This window comes from Schistocerca cancellata, chromosome 9 (assembly GCF_023864275.1).
Source record: "Schistocerca cancellata isolate TAMUIC-IGC-003103 chromosome 9, iqSchCanc2.1, whole genome shotgun sequence".
In the NCBI taxonomy this organism is placed as follows: domain Eukaryota; kingdom Metazoa; phylum Arthropoda; class Insecta; order Orthoptera; family Acrididae; genus Schistocerca; species Schistocerca cancellata.
Window position 1 is genome coordinate 240050321 of NC_064634.1, and position 17192 is coordinate 240067512.

Consider the following 17192-nt stretch of genomic DNA (forward strand, 5'->3'; position numbering starts at 1 on the left):
GTCAATGATGTTGCTTTTCCCACCAAATACTGCACTGGTATTGTTTGTATTGCAATTACAAACACGAAAAATGAAATAAAAAATTTATGTCCATGAAATAAATCTTTGGCATTCTTCCAAGTTCTCAACATTGTAAAAGTTTAGGAGTACGCACCCCCAGTGTTCCCCACAAAAACAGCACTGATCATAATACACACCATGTCAACATAAAATATTTCAATGACCTTACAGCCATCTCAGACGGTCACCCAGTACATGTTCAACATATCTAACTTTGTCCCCAAGATATTCTTATCGTTAATCATGTTTATTCACAAAATTACTCAGTATGACATATCTCTTACATATTCCAGTTTTCAAAACTTTTCTTATCTATCTAGTCTGGAAATGTTGTTAAGAAATCTAGACTTCCTAAATAATATCAATTTTTATCCACATATCTTTCTACTCAATTGAAAGGACAAAGCATAAAGCACACCTGGTGCAAAATCCTTAAGTTGTATTTCCAACCAGACACAGTATGCCTACAGCATACTCCATTTCAAAATAGCATATTGCTTTCCAGTGACAAAATTCATCCTGAAAACTTCCTTAAAACCCAGACAGAACAGAAATACATAGTACAACAAAATACATTTCATGCAAAGACATTTTTCACCATAAGCAATAAAGTCTATGTTTTCTTTCAAAATATAAGAAAATTTCTCACCACCAAGCATAAGCACTTTAAATAGTGCCTCATTTTAAAACTTATTTAAACTGAGCCAATGAGACCAACATTTCAATTCTGAAATATAGGAAAATTTTCAACATGCAAAATTGTTGGAACTGTTTTTTCTGGCTAGCAAATAATATATCAAACATGATGAACTTGGCTTTTGCTTGATATGCAGTTACACACACACACACACACACACACACACACACACACACACACACACACAGAGAGAGAGAGAGAGAGAGAGAGAGAGAGAGAGAGAGAGATAACACTTGAAAGTCAGGTACATACAAACAGAATATACAAAGATATTGAAATGCAATGAAAATGCATACAGAAAAGCTTCTTAAGAACCAAAGAAGAGAACTAACTTAGATCCTTTGAAACATTTTTAATTCTCCCTCTTAAAAAAGTCTCAAATTTATTATCAGATGTTTAGAAGGCTCTCACAAATGTCCCAACTGCTTCAGATATTTAGTATCTTCCTATGTATATGAAGTGTCTCACTTTTGATAATGGCTTGGTTAGTAAATCATCTTGCTCATCATTAGATGGAACATGCTTCATTACAAATTCATTTCTATGTACTTACTGCGCACAAAATTATAACACAGATCAATATGCATACTTCTTTGATAAAACTCTTGGTTTGTAATAAGTTTCACTCTACTGAAATTGTCAGTGTTCAACATTGTTCTTACCTGTTGAATAAAGCCAATACCATCCCAGAATGGAACAGCTGAACCACATACTTCATAAGGGATTTGATTATTTATCATCAAGCCCAGGAATGCAGAACATCCTATCCAAGATCCTTCCTGGCCCCCTAAACTAATGATCCATCACCCACCCAACCTCCACTACATCCTAGCCCATCCCTATGCCACTCCCAATCCCAACCTCTTGCTGCAGGAATCATATCCTTGTGGAAGAGCCAGGTGCAAGATTTGCCAATCCAACAACCCAGCACTTCCTATTCCAGTCCTTTCACAGGTTTATCTTATCCTATCAAAGGCTGGGTCACCTGTAAAAGTAACCACGTCCTATGCCAGCTCTGCTGCAACCTTTGCAAAGCTTTTTATATTCGTATGACTAGCAGCCAACTACTATTTACAAAACAGTTGCATGTTGCACAGTGTTATTTATATACTCAAGAATGACACATTTTGCACAGATAATAGATCATCAGACGCTCTAAAAAAATATAAGGGAGTGATGACATTGTGATGAAGCAAGCAGGGATATTTTTTACTTCCCCTCTTGGTTTACCACCTGCTGCCTTAAAATTTATTTTTTTCACTTTTAACTAATTACCATTAACATATGTGAGTATAATTTGCATTTTCATGAAAGAGGAAGGTTGGCCCTCAGTTTTAATGAATGAAACACCAGGTCTAATTTTGAGCTAAGTTTTATGTATGTAATTGATTTTCTAATTCATTTAGACTGTTACTAGTTAATATCTTTTGTTATAGGGTGAAATCAGTAATTGTTTCATAACTTAAATTCTATTGTTGACTAATAAACAAATATAAATTCTGTACTAATAATAAATGCTTGGAGCAACAAGTAACAGTACTCTTAAAGGATCTATTAGGCTCTATTCCTTGTAAACGGACTCTCACTGAATTTTGATAAGACACAGTACATACAGTTCCGTACAGTGAATGGTATGACGCCATTAATAAATATAGACCTTAATCAGAAGCATATAGCTAAGGTAGAATATTCCAAATTTTTAGGTATGTCCACTGATGAGAGATTAAATTGGAAGAAACACATTGATGATCTGCTGAAACGTTTGAGTTCAGCTACTTATGCAATAAGGGTCATTGCAAATTTTGGTGATAAACATCTTAGTAAATTAGCTTACTACGCCTATTTTCACTCATTGCTTTCATATGGCATCATATTTTGGGGTAATTCATCACTGAGGAATAAAGTATTTATTGCACAAAAGCGTGTAACCAGAATAATAGCTGGAGTCCACCCAAGATCATCCTGCAGACATTTATTTAAGGATCTAGGGATATTCACAGTAGCTTCTCAGTATATATACTCTCTTATGAAATTTGTGATTAACAACCAAACCCAATTCAAAAGTAATAGCAGTGTGCATAACTACAATACTAGGAGAAAGGACGATCTTCACTATTCAAGATTAAATCTGACTTTGGCACAGAAAGGGGTGAATTATACTGGCACTAAAGTCTTTGGTCACTTACCAAATAGTATCAAAAGTCTGACAGATAACCAACAAGTATTTAAGAAGAAATTAAAAGAATTTCTGAATGACAACTCCTTCTACTCCATAGAGGAATTTTTAGATATAAATTAAGAAAAAAAATTATTAAAAAATAAAAAAAATGAAAATAAAAAATAAAGAAAAATAAAAAACACACAAAAAATAAAGTTGTTATATTAACTTAAGTATGTTGTTAAATTAACCTAATTATGTCATGTATTGGAAAATTCGACTCGTTCCACATCATTACGAAATATCGTATTCATGATCCATGGAACTAGTATTAATCTAATCTAATCTAATCATGTTAGCAAAGGCAGCCCTTAATTAATTCCAAAGTAATTAACAGTTTTGTCAAAAGTATTGTTTTCATAAAAATATACGTTTTTTCATCATTTAAACAAATAATTCAGCATAATCCTTGTGGTAGAACAAACTGTTAAAAAGAACCAGTTTTTTTATATTTTCAGTTAATTTTATGAGTTAAGTTTTAATTGTAATTTCTGTAAATTAAACATCAAACTATGTGTAGTTTCAGGACCCATTATTGTGCTGATATATAAAGGCCTGGTTTTTGGTTATGAGACAAGAAACCTGTGACGACTAGAACAACAACACTGCATCAACTTAACTATGAAATAAGTGCTACACCAGTAGGCCATGTGTTAAAGCAATAACAGCATTTGTTTGAAAGACTGTGAAATGTGTCATTAGGTTTTCACTGCTTGTAGCTGTTTGACAGCAAACTAATGTAGCAGTGTGTGTATGTTTGCTTGCAACCTATTAATGAGGCTTATCAAAAGTTAAACAATAGTTAACTGGCCACATAATTGTGCATTATTGGGGGGTTGTGAACAGTGAAAATAAAGAACTGTCAAACAGAAGTGTGCACCTGTCACCTACATCATTTAGAGTAGTCATTGTTGAATTTCATTCCCCACTTTTCAGCCAGTATCACAACGCAGTACATAGACACCAAGGACAATCAACAATGAAATAAAGCAGATGAATGTCGCATATGGCGCCGCAGGTGAGGAACCATTTTAAATGGGTATAATAAATTAGGACTCATTAACTTTCACAGTGAACTTGACTGGTTTACAGTGATTTAAATGGAGGAGATGCTACAGCCATTCTACACTGGGGTTTCGTGGCCACATTTTGACAGCAGCTAATCAGCTGAGTACAGGAGCAGACAATCTGCATGCATGTGGACACATCTAAACAAGACCCCTCACTGAGAGAATTACAACTTGCAGATGACAGATCAAGATGACAACCAGAGCAGCAGCAGCATCAGAGTAGCAGAAGACGAGTGATTAAAAACAAGGTAATTCATTGCAAAAGTCATTTTTTATTAAGTGATACATAATGAGGGACCTTAACAAACAAGACATTGTGACTGAGCACAAAGCTGTAAAGCTTAAGTTTTAAAGTAAACAGAGAGACCTAAGTGAGACTGGTTCTGTAAATGATAGTTGCTATAAATCAGTCATGAATGTAACATTGAATGGCGGGGACGAAAGTCCTATTATAGATGAAATGATAAAACTGTCATCTACACTGCATGGTGATGTGAGCAAAATGGATGAAAAAAGTACTGAACTGGATGAGATCATTGTTAAGGGCTGGAATCTAGTAGCGAAAGTCAGCAAGCATAACAGCTTATGGCAGATGGAAAATTGTAAGTGATGTTAAGGCAAATTATGAGTAATATGAGTACAAAAGAATACATTAGTAGTATGAAAGGAGGCATTAGTAATATGAAAAAAGACATTAGCAGTGTGGAAAAGAAAACTGACAGCATTAGAACTGACATGGTTAACTTAAAGGATGAACTGGAGAAAGAAATTAAAAAGGAGATTCAGATAGGCAGCTCTAATCTTTCAGAATTAAGTAACAACTTTGAGGCTGTAGCTAAAGATTGTGATGTAAAGATAAAGAAAGTAGTACATAACACTAATGAGAAATTAACATTAGCAAGTAGTAAATGTATGGAAGAGAGAAAGAAGCTTTGTGATGACTATTGTAGGAGGGTGAAGGCTTCTGAAAAAGAGTGTAAAGATGAGGTTAAAGCAGCCAGGAAATTTTGTGCTGAAAAGAGGGTTAAACTTCAGAACCAAATTGATCAGATTAAAAATTACTTTGAAACAGAGGTAGAAACCAAGTGTGCAGCAGTTGTAGAGGAAAAACTGGTAAAAGTAAATACAAAAGTAGATTCAAAGTTGACTGAAATCGAGAAAGATATGGAAGGGTACAAAACCTAAAGCATAGAGTGTGTAGTGTCTCAAACAGTCCTTCATGTGTTAGTTATAGGAAATTTAATAATTTTGAACCATATATGGGGAAGTTCATCTACTGGATTTTATTAAGGAATTTAATGATTTGCCCGAAACATGGAATGACAAAGAGAGAATGTCATTTGTGTGAGGTGTTTTGAAAGGGGTTGCTTATGGATGGGCATCTCATGTAGCTGATAGTTGTACTTCTTTTCAAAGCTTTGAGAAAGCATGTTTAGATGAATATTGGTCCAACAAGGAGTATCACAGGATTTTGAGTGAATTTTTTTCTTTTTTTTTGGGGGGGGGGGGGGGGGGGGGAGATTTGACTCTAGGAAAGGTAGTGTGAAAGGTTTCTGTCAGCTTTGGATAAACAAACTGAAATATTTTGACGAAGAGATAGGTAGTGAATCAATAATTATGGGTTTAGAAACTAAGTTCCCTCACAAAGTTAGAGAATTGCTTGTACCTGCCCCTAGGGGTAATATTATTGATTTCTTGAATTATGTTAATAAAGTGGAGAGGGTGAAGCCCTCAGTGCAAGATCATAGGAGGAATTTTGATGACAATACACAGTCAGGGAGAGAATTTCAGGTAAATGGATGAAAAGGACTAATTACAGTAGGAAATCAAGGAATGGTTGGCTGGAGGATAGCCAGAATGGGCACAGAAATGGTAGGAGAAATTCAAGTAAAAGAAATGGAGAAGATGATTTTTAATCCTGGATCAAACCATTTAAACTAGATAATGCTCCAGTTTTTGACTCACACTAGAGCAGGTAGTGATGAAGAGCCAATTGTACATAAATGTGCTGTATTCACAGGTAAGGGCACTGTAAATGATAGTAGTAAGACAAGTGTAATTTCTAACTCTAGTGGAGTGTTGCATGATGGTGTGGGCAGCAATGTTTTTCTCATGAAAGGAGTGGAGGAACTTATTATAATAAAATCAAGTGATGAAACAATATGTGTTGCTGTTGCTCAGAATGTCCAGAGTGTCAAAATGGATGTTAAATTTTTAAGAGAACGTAAGTAATTCAGGCGTTTTGCTTGTGGTCTAATACTGGAAACAAGGATCAACTAATTAGCCAAATATTTGAGGACAGCGAAAGTGACAGTGGGTCTGATTCTGACAGTAGTGGTAATGATGATAGCAGTGACGAATCCAGTAGTGATGAGGATGAGGTATTAGAATTTATAATTGCTAATGATGGAAATGTGTTAAGTAAAAAAACAATAAAGGAGGATAATATTAGGCCTAATGAAGAGTTGGAGTTTGAGAGTGGTAATGAGGAAGAGGACCATGCTATCTGTCATTTGACTGTGTCTGATAATCATTTTGGTAAGCAGCATGATAGTTTTTCCAGGGAAAGGATTAATGAGGATTTGTTGTACAAAGAAGATCACATGGTAAGTAAGAAGGGAGTGTGGCACCCTGTAATAACAGCAAGGGTACAAAGTATACATGTTAAATGTTTACTGGGCAGTTGTAGTGATTTGAATGGTATTTCACAGGCATTTTTTAATGTATTAAGAACACAGAGGGTACAGTAGTGATGCATGTTTCTGGGATAAAAACTGATGGTCTACTGGTAAGGTATCAAAGACTGTGAAACAAGAGGTACTATTACCTTTCCCATCTCAATGTCCAATCGAGACACCATCTTACCATTACATTTTCCAGATGGTATGTCAACTATTTTAACAGTCCAAATCTGTGTAATTCTCTAATGAGGACAAACAGAACTTTACGTTCACTTAGTTTAGTTACCTTTCATTTAGTGCTACAGTGGACTTCTGTTTCACTATTTTCCCAAAATTTCAAATGGACCATCATAATTTACTGCATTAACACTATTTTTTTCTATTTGACCTTAAACTGCCTGCAAAATACATTCAGAAAATTTACCCACCAATCATGCTCCAGTGTTTCTCAAAATTCTAATAATTTTTTCCAGATGGATTTGTTCTTAAAATATTTTGGTTTGCATAAATCAGCCACTTGGTTTTGCTTTCCACTATCACAAAATTGCATCTCGTGGTCTTGCGGTAGCATTCTTGTTACTCGCGCATGGGGTCCCGGGTTCGATTCCCACGGGGTCAGGAATTTTTCCTGCCTTGTGATGACTGGGTGTTGTTGTGTCATCTTCATCATCATCATTTATCCCCATTTACAGTCAGAGGAAGTCAATGGCAAACCATCTCCACTAGGACCTTGCCTAGTACAGCAGTGTGGGTCTCCTGCATCGTCCCCTACGCCCCTTGGAGTATGGGACCTCATCATCATCATCACAAAATCAGTCTCCAAAGTGAGAAAAGAGGTTACCTCTCCATCATCATTTACTGCATTCTTCTCTGTACTAATTACATCAATACATAAAAATTTTCAACATTCACTGCAGGGTTAGTTGTGGCTGCTAAAACAGATTCTATTTGAATTACATTTTTACTTTCAGCATGGACACACTTAATGTTAATTTTGTCATCTTTTCTGTCTGTTCTGAATACTTCTACTACTTATTTTACTTCGCTGCTCAGCTAAGATTCCCCTTCCTCCACTCTTCTTTCTTGATACTGAACACTCTGACCTCAGCACACTTTATCTTCTCCCCAGGATTATAGATTCACTTGATGGCACTTTACAGACTGTTCAAGATTTGCAATAATTGATTGTCCCATTAATTATGAACACACTTTACTTTCTAATGTAAATGGCTTCATGATTTGATCAACTGTCTGATATCTTTAGTTTCTTCCTTACTTTCAGTAACTGATTGTTGAATGATCTGAAGTGATTGTCTCGTCATTACCAAAATCTTTTTCATACCTGAATTACTCATTTCTGCTGGTTCAAACACTTCTTCCTCTTGTTTAATAATTTTTCTAATCCTTCCATATCCAGTACCTGTATACTCCCTCCAACTTCTGATTCTAGCTTTAGTTTTATGATAGGCATACTGGCTTACTTTTTCTTCTTCACACACAATGCAAAATTAAGAAAATAATAAGCAACACACAATGAAAATATTTTAGTGCTTATAGCTACAAACAAGCTTGTCCTTATTGCCAGTGGCAGTATAGAGACAGGAGTTAGTGATTCTGATGTCACAATGTGACAACTGTTAATTAAGTTCATAAGTAAATCAAGGAGAGTTTTTACACTGGACAGAGCAGATAAGCTTTTGTCACCTATTTTTAAAAACACTATGCTATTTAAAACTGTGTTTGTACTTAACTTTAAGTTTACACATTCACTATTGCTATCATCAGTTCCAGTTAATTTGTTGCTGCTGCTGTTGCAGCTAGTTATAGTAAATGATATAGCTCCATACAGTAATGCAAAACAGTTCTCCAAAATAGTGCATTCCATTGACGATTTAACAATTTAAAAATGGTAGGGGAAGCTTGCAACAGTTAGACTGGGATGAGGGAACATGATGCTAATTTTAAATTTAACCTATTTCATGATACCTTTGTGAGTATATTTGAAAACAGTTTCCCTAAGAAAACAATGAAATATAATTGTAAGAAACCATGTAAAAAGCTACAGCTTACTAAAGAGGTAAATATATCTTGTGAACAGAAAAGGGAAATGTGTCTTATAGCTAGCAGGAGTAATGATCCCGAAACAATGGAACATTATAAGAACTACTGCACTGTGTTAAGAAAAGTTATTAAAAAGTCCAGAAGTATGTGCATGTTGTCTGCTATTAGGACATCTGATAATAAAATTAAAACAATTTGGAATATTGTGAAAAGGGAAAGAGGGCAACCAAGAGCACAGGAAGACTGTATTTCTATCAAACACAATGAAATTTTGTGAAAAGAAGTCAGAAGTAGTAAAACGTTTTTAATAATCATTTTAAAGTGTTGTAGAGAAAATAGGATCCAGCTATTCATTAGAAAATGCAAGGCAGTATATAGAAGAGGCAGTACCTATGCACTTTGATAAAACTGAAATTCAACTGACCTCTCCTACTGAAATTAGGAAAATAATAAATTCACTCAAAAGTAAAAGCTCACATGGAATATATGGCATTTCCAACAGAGTACTAAAAGCTTGTTCCCAACAAATACGTAGGATTCTCAGCCACATATGTAGTAGCTCACTGAAACAGGGCATTTTTCCAGATAGACTGAAATATGCTATTGTTAAACCATTGCATTAAAAAGGGGATGGATCTGATTCTAACAACTACCTCCCAATCTCACTTCTGAAAGCTTTACCCAAAACTCTTGTAAAAGTAATGTATTCAAGAATAGCATCATGTATTTGTAAAAATGAAGTACTAACAAAATGAAAATTTGGTTTTCAGAAAGGCTTTTCAACAGAAAATGCTGTATATGCTTTCACTGATCAAATATTAAATGCATTGAATAACCGAACATCACCCATGGGGATATTTTGTGACCTCTCAAAGGCTTTTGATTGTGTGAATCATGAAATTCTTATAGATAATCTTAAGTATTGTGGTATGAGTGGGACAGTGCAAAAATAGTTTAATTCATACTTAACTGGAAGAATGCAGAAGGTTGAAATTAACGGTACAGGTAGTCTGCAAAAACCAGCATTGTCCTCTAACTGGGGAGGTATCAAGAATGATGTCCCACAGGGTTTAGTCTTGGGTCTTAATACATATTAACGACTTGCCACTATATATTCATGAAGATGCAAAGCTAGTTCTTTTTGATAATGATACAAGTGTAGTAATCACACCCAAGAAGCTGAGGGAATTGCAACTAATGTCTTTCAGAAAATTATTAAGTGGTTCTCTGCAAATGGACTCAACTGAATTTTGAGAAAACACCGTTTATACAATTTTGTACAGTAAATGTCAAAACACAATTGATAACTATAGACTTTGAACAGAAGTCTATTGCTAAGGCAGAATATGCAAAATTTCTGGATTTGTACATTGATGAGAAATTGAATTGGAAGAAACACATCGAGAGTCTGCTGAAATGGTTACGTTCAGCCACTTATGCTATTAAGATTATTGCAGATTTTGGTGATAAACATATCAGTAAATTAGCCTACTATGCCTATTTTCATTCACTACTTTCATATGACATCATATTTTGGGGCAATTCGTCATTAAGAGAGAAAGTATTCATTGCACAAAAGCATGTAATCAGAATAATAGCCCACCCAAGATCACCTTGCAGACAATTATTTAAGGAAGTCGGGATATTCACAGTACCTTTGCAATACATATATTCACTTATGAAATATGTCATTAATAACCCATCACAATTCAAAAATAACAGCAAAGTGCATAGCTTCAACACTAGCAGAAAGAATGATATGCACTGTTCTGGATTAAATCTCACTTTTGCACAGAAAGGGGTGAATTATGCTGCCACAAAAATCTTTGGTTATTTACCAAATAATATTAAAAGTCTGACAGATAGCCAATCAACATTTAAAAGCAAACTAAAAGAATTTCTGAATGACAACTCCTTCTACTCAACAGATGAATTCTTAGATATGAAGTAGTAACTGAAAAAAAATTTAATTAATTAATTTGTGTAAAGAAAATTAATGTTAAAGTGACACATTCCACATCATTACAAAATGTCATATTTATGATCTATGGAACAAGGATTAATGTATGTATGTATGTTAGGTCACACGTCCTTTGTTCCAGTACGTTTATGTTTTTCAGTCCCCTTGTCTGGCAGTAAGGAGGAAATATAAATCTGTTCAACACTATGCAGTGCATAAATTAAAGGCTTGCCATCAGATGGACACATCATAGCATAGCATAACACATTGAATATACATCCCAACATTTGAAAATATTAATTATCATACTGAGTATTAATTTAACTTCCTGAAAAGAAAATGAAATGGCTATTGCTTACTGATTTATGTGTGTATCAGGTCATGCATGCTGATGAATACATCATTGTTCAACATGCAGATCAATCATGAAAAGCATTAATTTAGTTTCCATCTTAAAAAGTGAACACTGATTTGGGCTCATTCTTGGGTCATTCCAATGACTGGCAGAAAAGGTTGAGAAGACCAGTCTTGCACATGGAGTTTCAACAAAGCTTACAATTTGCAGCTTGTTCCCTGAACTGATCATGGCTCTTTGGTTCTGAGTTGAGTTTAAGGACTGAACCAGAGACTTCAAAAGTTCTGTAACGAACTAGGCTGTGAATCCTGGACTTGTGCCATACGGTTGAGAACTATAGGATCCCCCTAAATAGGTCAGGTGCGCACAATACATCAGAGGCTGCTATTCCGGTAGCTGACTGTGTGTGGGGTACACACAAGGATTTTTTAAATGAAGCAAGTCACCGTCCAGTCCAGATAACAATGATAACTGTAGAAAACTCAGAAGTATCAGTATAAGATTGAAAGAAAGACTCCCACAGGTGAGATCATTAAAATCTTAATGGTAAACTGCTGAAGCATTCACAAAAAAGTGCCAGAGTTTAAAGTGCTCATGAAATGCACTGAAGCTCATATACTACTAGGTACAGAAAGGTGGTTGAAACCTAAAATTGATACCAGTGAGATTTTTGGGGAAAACTTAAATGTACATTGAAGGGATTGGCAAATAGGAAATGGAGGTGGTGTGCTGGTTGCAGTAGACAGAAACTCAAATCCACCAAGATAGTATGGGAATGGGATACAATTATCAGTTGAATGCAATAACTATCCCTATTAAATGCAGTAAATGAAGCAGGCAAAAAGGAATACAAACGTCTCAAAAATGAGATCGACAGGAAGTGCAAAATGGCTAAGCAGGGATGGCTAGAGGACAAATGTAAGGATGTAGAGGCGTATATCACTAGGGGTAAGATAGATACTACCTACAGGAAAATTAAAGAGACCTTAGGAGAAAAGAGAAGCACTTGTATGAATATCAAGAGCTCAGATGGAAACCTAGTTCTAAGCAAAGAAGGGAAAGCAGAAAGGTGGAAGGAGTATATAGAGGGTCTATACAAGGATGATGTATTTGAGGACAATATTATGGAAATGGAAGAGGATGTAGATGAAGATGAAATGGGAGATATGATACTGTGTGAAGAGTTTGACAGACCACTGAAAGACCTGAGTCGCAACAAAGCTCCGGGAGTAGAAAACATTCCATTAGAACTACTGACAGCCTTGGGAGAGCCAGTCCTAACAAAACTCTACCATCTGGTGAGCAAGATGTATGAGACAGGCGAAATACCCTCAGACTTCAAGAAGTATATAGTAACTCCCATCCCAAAGAAAGCACGTATTGGCAGATGTGAAAATTACTGAACTATCAGTTTAATAAGTCATGGCTGCAAAATACTAACACGAATTCTTTACAGATGAATGGAAAAACTGGTAGAAGCCGACCTCGCGGAAGATCAGTTTGGATTCCGTAGAAATATCGGAACACGTGAGGCAATACTGACCCTATGACTTATCTTAGAAAAAATATTAAGGAAAGGCAAACCTATGTTCCTAGCATTTGTAGACTTAGAGAAAGCTTTTGACAATGTTGACTGGAATACTCTCTTTCAAATTCTGAAGGTGGCAGGGGTAAAATACAGGGAGCGAAAAGCTATTTACAATTTGTATAGAAACCAGATGGCAGTTATAAGAGTCGAGGGACATGAAAGGGAAGCAGTGGTTGGGATGGGAGTGAGACAGGGTTGTAGCCACTCCCCGATGTTATTCAATCTGTATATTGAGCAAGCAGTGAAGGAAACAAAAGAAAATTCTGGAGTAGGTATTAAAATCCATGGAGAAGAAATAAAAACTTTGAGGTTCACTGATGACATTGTAATTCTCTCAGAGACAGCAAAGGACTTGGAAGAGCAGTTGAACGGAATGGATAGTTTCTTGAAAGGAGGATATAAGATGAACATCAGCAAAAGCAAAACGAGGATAATGGAATGTAGTCGAATTAAGTCGGGTGATGCTGAGGGAATTAGATTAGGAAATAAGACACTTAAAGTAGTAAAGGAGTATTGCTATGTGGGGAGCAAAATAACTGATGATGGTCGAAGTAGAGAGGATATAAAATGTAGACTGGCAATGGCAAGGAAAGTGTTTCTGAAGAAGATAAATTTGTTAACATCTAGTATAGATTTCAGTGTCAGGAAGTCGTTTCTGAAAGTATTTGTACAGAGTGTAGCCATGAATGGAACTGATACATGGACGATAAATAGTTTGGACAAGAAGAGAATAGAAGCTTTCGAAATGTGGTGCTACAGAAAAATGCTGAAGATTAGATGGGTAGATCACATAACTAATGAGAAAGTATTGATTGGAATTGGGGAGAAGAGGAGTCTGTGGCCCAACTTGACTAGAAGAAGGGATCGGTTGGTAGGACATGTTCTGAGGCATCAAGGAATCACCAGTTTAGTATTGGAGGGCAGCGTCGAGGGTAAAATCGTAGAGGGAGACCAAGAGATGAATACACTAAGCAGATTTAGAAGGATGTAGGTTGCAGTAGGTACTGGGAGATGAAGAAGCTTGCACAGGATCGAGTAGCATGGAGAGCTGCATCAAACCAGTCTCAGGACTGAAGACCACAACAACAACAACAACAATCCCCATTAAATTCCACAAAGAGATATATTTTGCAGTAAGTCATATATGTATACACAGCTTGCGATACAGAACAGAACTAAAAACTAAAACTAACATGGAGGCTCAGCAGAGCAATCAGAGTCCAAAGATGGTGTTAATCATGGTTAATATGACCTATCAATGCTACACAGAGCTTCCCCAACCCCCCCCCCCCCACCCACCCTCCCTACCACCCGCCTACCGCCCCACCGCAGTACGGAGTACTACCAGTTAGGCTTGAGTGGAGGTCATGTGGGTGTCGGCGTTGGTAGTAGTCATACGAGTCAGCAGGTGCACCACGCCTCGTCCAAAATGCCGGGGAACTTGGCTTTGGTAACCACAAGAGATGTTTGAGGATCCATGAGGAGAGCTTGAGATTCCTCGTCAGAGGCCTGGAGAGTGGCCGTATTGGATAAGTCGATGATGCGTGAGACAGTATTGATCCAAGAGAAATAATCAGCGGGGATGTTTTCTGTGCCTTTGATGTAGCGAACATCTGTTGTGAATTGAGAGACTAAACCAAAATGGTGGAAACACCAAGGGGATGGGTCCTCGGGAGGGTTGCCAAAAGAGTCTGCTAGTGGTTTGTGATCGGGGAGGATGAAGAAAGAGCGGCCCTCAATGCCAGGTCGAAAGTGTTTGACGGCTTTATAGACAGCCAGAAGTTTCCTATCAAAAGTGAATTATTTTTTATGAACTGTAGACAGTTTTTAAGAGAAGAAATGGAGGGGAGAAACCGTGTTGCCCTTGAGTTGCTGTAGTACTGCCCCCATAGCGATGTCACTGGCATCCATAGTGATGAACAACTCAGCTGATGCGTCGGGATAGGCGAATGTCACGGCGTGAGCTAAGGAAGTATTTAGAGCCTTGAAGGTCTCCAGCATCAGTTCAGTCCAGCGAACTGGTTTAAGACCTGAAGCCTGTTTGCCCTACAGTGATTCTGTCAGCAGGGCCTGCATGGCGGCGGCAGAAGGCAAATGCCGACTGTAGTAATTTATTGTGCCCAAGAAACGTCAGAGTTCTTTGTAAGTAGCCGGAGGCGGCAGTGACGTGATGACCTTCACGCAGGATTTGGGAGGCTGTATTCCATCTGTGGAGACATTGTAACCCAAAAATGTGACAGAGGACTGGTGCAATTGGAATTTGTCCTTGTTGACGTCGACGCCGTTAGAGTTCAAGGTCTGGAGCACCTTGTATAAATGATTTTCGTGTTCCTCAGCCGAGTTGCTGAAAATGAGTATGTCATCCAGATATGCAAAGCAAAACTTGAACTGTCATATGATTGAGTCGATGAAACATTGCCATGTTTCTGCCACGTTTTTCAGGCCGAATGGCATGAAGTTGTACTGGAACAAACTGAGTGGCGTGATAACAGCTGTCTTTGGAATGTCTTCCAGCGCTACGGGAATCTGGTGATAGGCACGTTTACAGTCAATCATATTGAAGATTGTGGCGACTGATAACATATGAGGGTAATCGTTTATGTTTGGCAGGGGGTAATTGTCCATGGCTGTATGAGCATTTAAGCATCTGTAATCACCACACATTTGAAAAGAACCGTCATGTTTGGGGACGATATGAATTGGTGGAGACCAGTTGCTGTCCGACGGATGTAGAATACCCGCCTCCAAAAGTTCATTAATTTGCTGCCAGGCCACGCACAGCTTAATGGGGTTGAAGTGTCTAACCCTGTGCCTAATAGGTGGGCCAGCAGTGGTAATTATCTTGTGTGTCATTCCATCAGTGACAGAAGAAACTGAGAACTGCACATGAGACTGAGTAGCATCCTGACGTGAAGTTTCTGGACGAGTGGGGCGCGACGAGGTGTAACCGTTAGCATGGGTGGGAAAAGGCAGCATGAAAGTCACATGCCTAATATGTGAGCGTGGTGTGCACTTGTTTGGAGAGGTTGGCTGTGCATGCAGCACGGAGCGAGTCGGGACACACAGTGACTGTCTGTTGTCAGCCTTGCCTTGGGTCAATGGCGCAGGCGAGAGAGGCGTTAGCGTTGTGCGGGGAACAGCAATGGCTGCTGAGCCATGTAGTTGATGCGCGAGAGAGGGGGAATGTTTATCAACACATGGGGCAGCTGCCTGCACAGTGGGTGTGGCCGTATCACATGCATGACTGTCGTTAGAAGCAATGTTTGAAACACATGGGACTGAACGTGGCAAGCACATTGGGGGTGTGGTGTCTACTAGATGCGAATCATCACATGCAATTAATGTTTTTGGACTAACCTGCTGATTGTCTGAGCTGGTGTCTGCTGCACAAACAAGGTTATGTGGCGGCACTGTGGACTGCAGTTTCAGCAGCGAAGTACGAGCCTTGATGAACTCATTGTAAGTGTGTTCCATTCGTTGTTTCAGCTCTTCATTATCCTGGTGGAGTTGTGCTGTCGCATCTTATACTGACAGTAGGTTAGTGACATAGGTCACAATGTCACCTGTGAGGGCAGAGTACTCGCGTACTAACTCACATATCACGAGAGAAACAGAATATGGAACATAAGTGACGGAGCACGCTGTCTGAGGTTTAGTGGGATGGTATAGCACCGAGCCCTGAACCATGTTCAGAGTGAGTTTGTAATGGGAAGAAAAGTCCATAGCAAGAATTGGTTCATCGATGTCATAGAAAGTCCATCGAAAACACAGAGAGGGAGATAGGTGCACCGTAACTTTGACAGATCCTGAGGTTTGTAACGCTGATGTGTTGGCAGCTTGCAGAAGTGACCTTGTTGGTGAAAAGACAGGGGGAGCCATCGATGTAAGAATGATATACATGTCAGCACTAGTGTCAACTAGGAAAACGAGCCATGACGAAATGTCAGTCACATATAAACGACCGCTCGGCTGGGCAGACGAGTGGATGGAGTGCAATGTATGGGGATGCCTGTGATGTTCCCTACAGGACTTAGCGTCTTTTAGATCCTGCGGTCAGCTTGGGTGCTGGCAAGGTAATCGGCACTTCTTAGTATTATCGCTGAAAACCTTGTGGTACCAGCAATATGGATGGAAGATGCTCAACAAGCTCAACCCATGATACAGGATTGTCCTCATATAAAAGAGGCAGCTTCAGCAGACGACCAGGGGGAGGGGATGAAGGTGACTTTGGTGTCCCTTGGAAAACTGGCAGGTCCGTGGTAGGAGGGGCCAATCAGCAGACTGGCACAGTACGTGTAGGTGTGTTACTGGCAAGTACGTCCATAGCAATGGCAGATTGCATTGTCCTTGACGTTTTGCGAAAACATGACACAGCTGGCACTGTCGGTACCGTTGGAATGAGCGGTTGTGCAATATGTGCAGGGGTCCCATAAAATAGACCAGAGATTGCAGGTACTGAATTGAATTGACCCACCCCAGACATAACGTGGATGGCTGGTGCA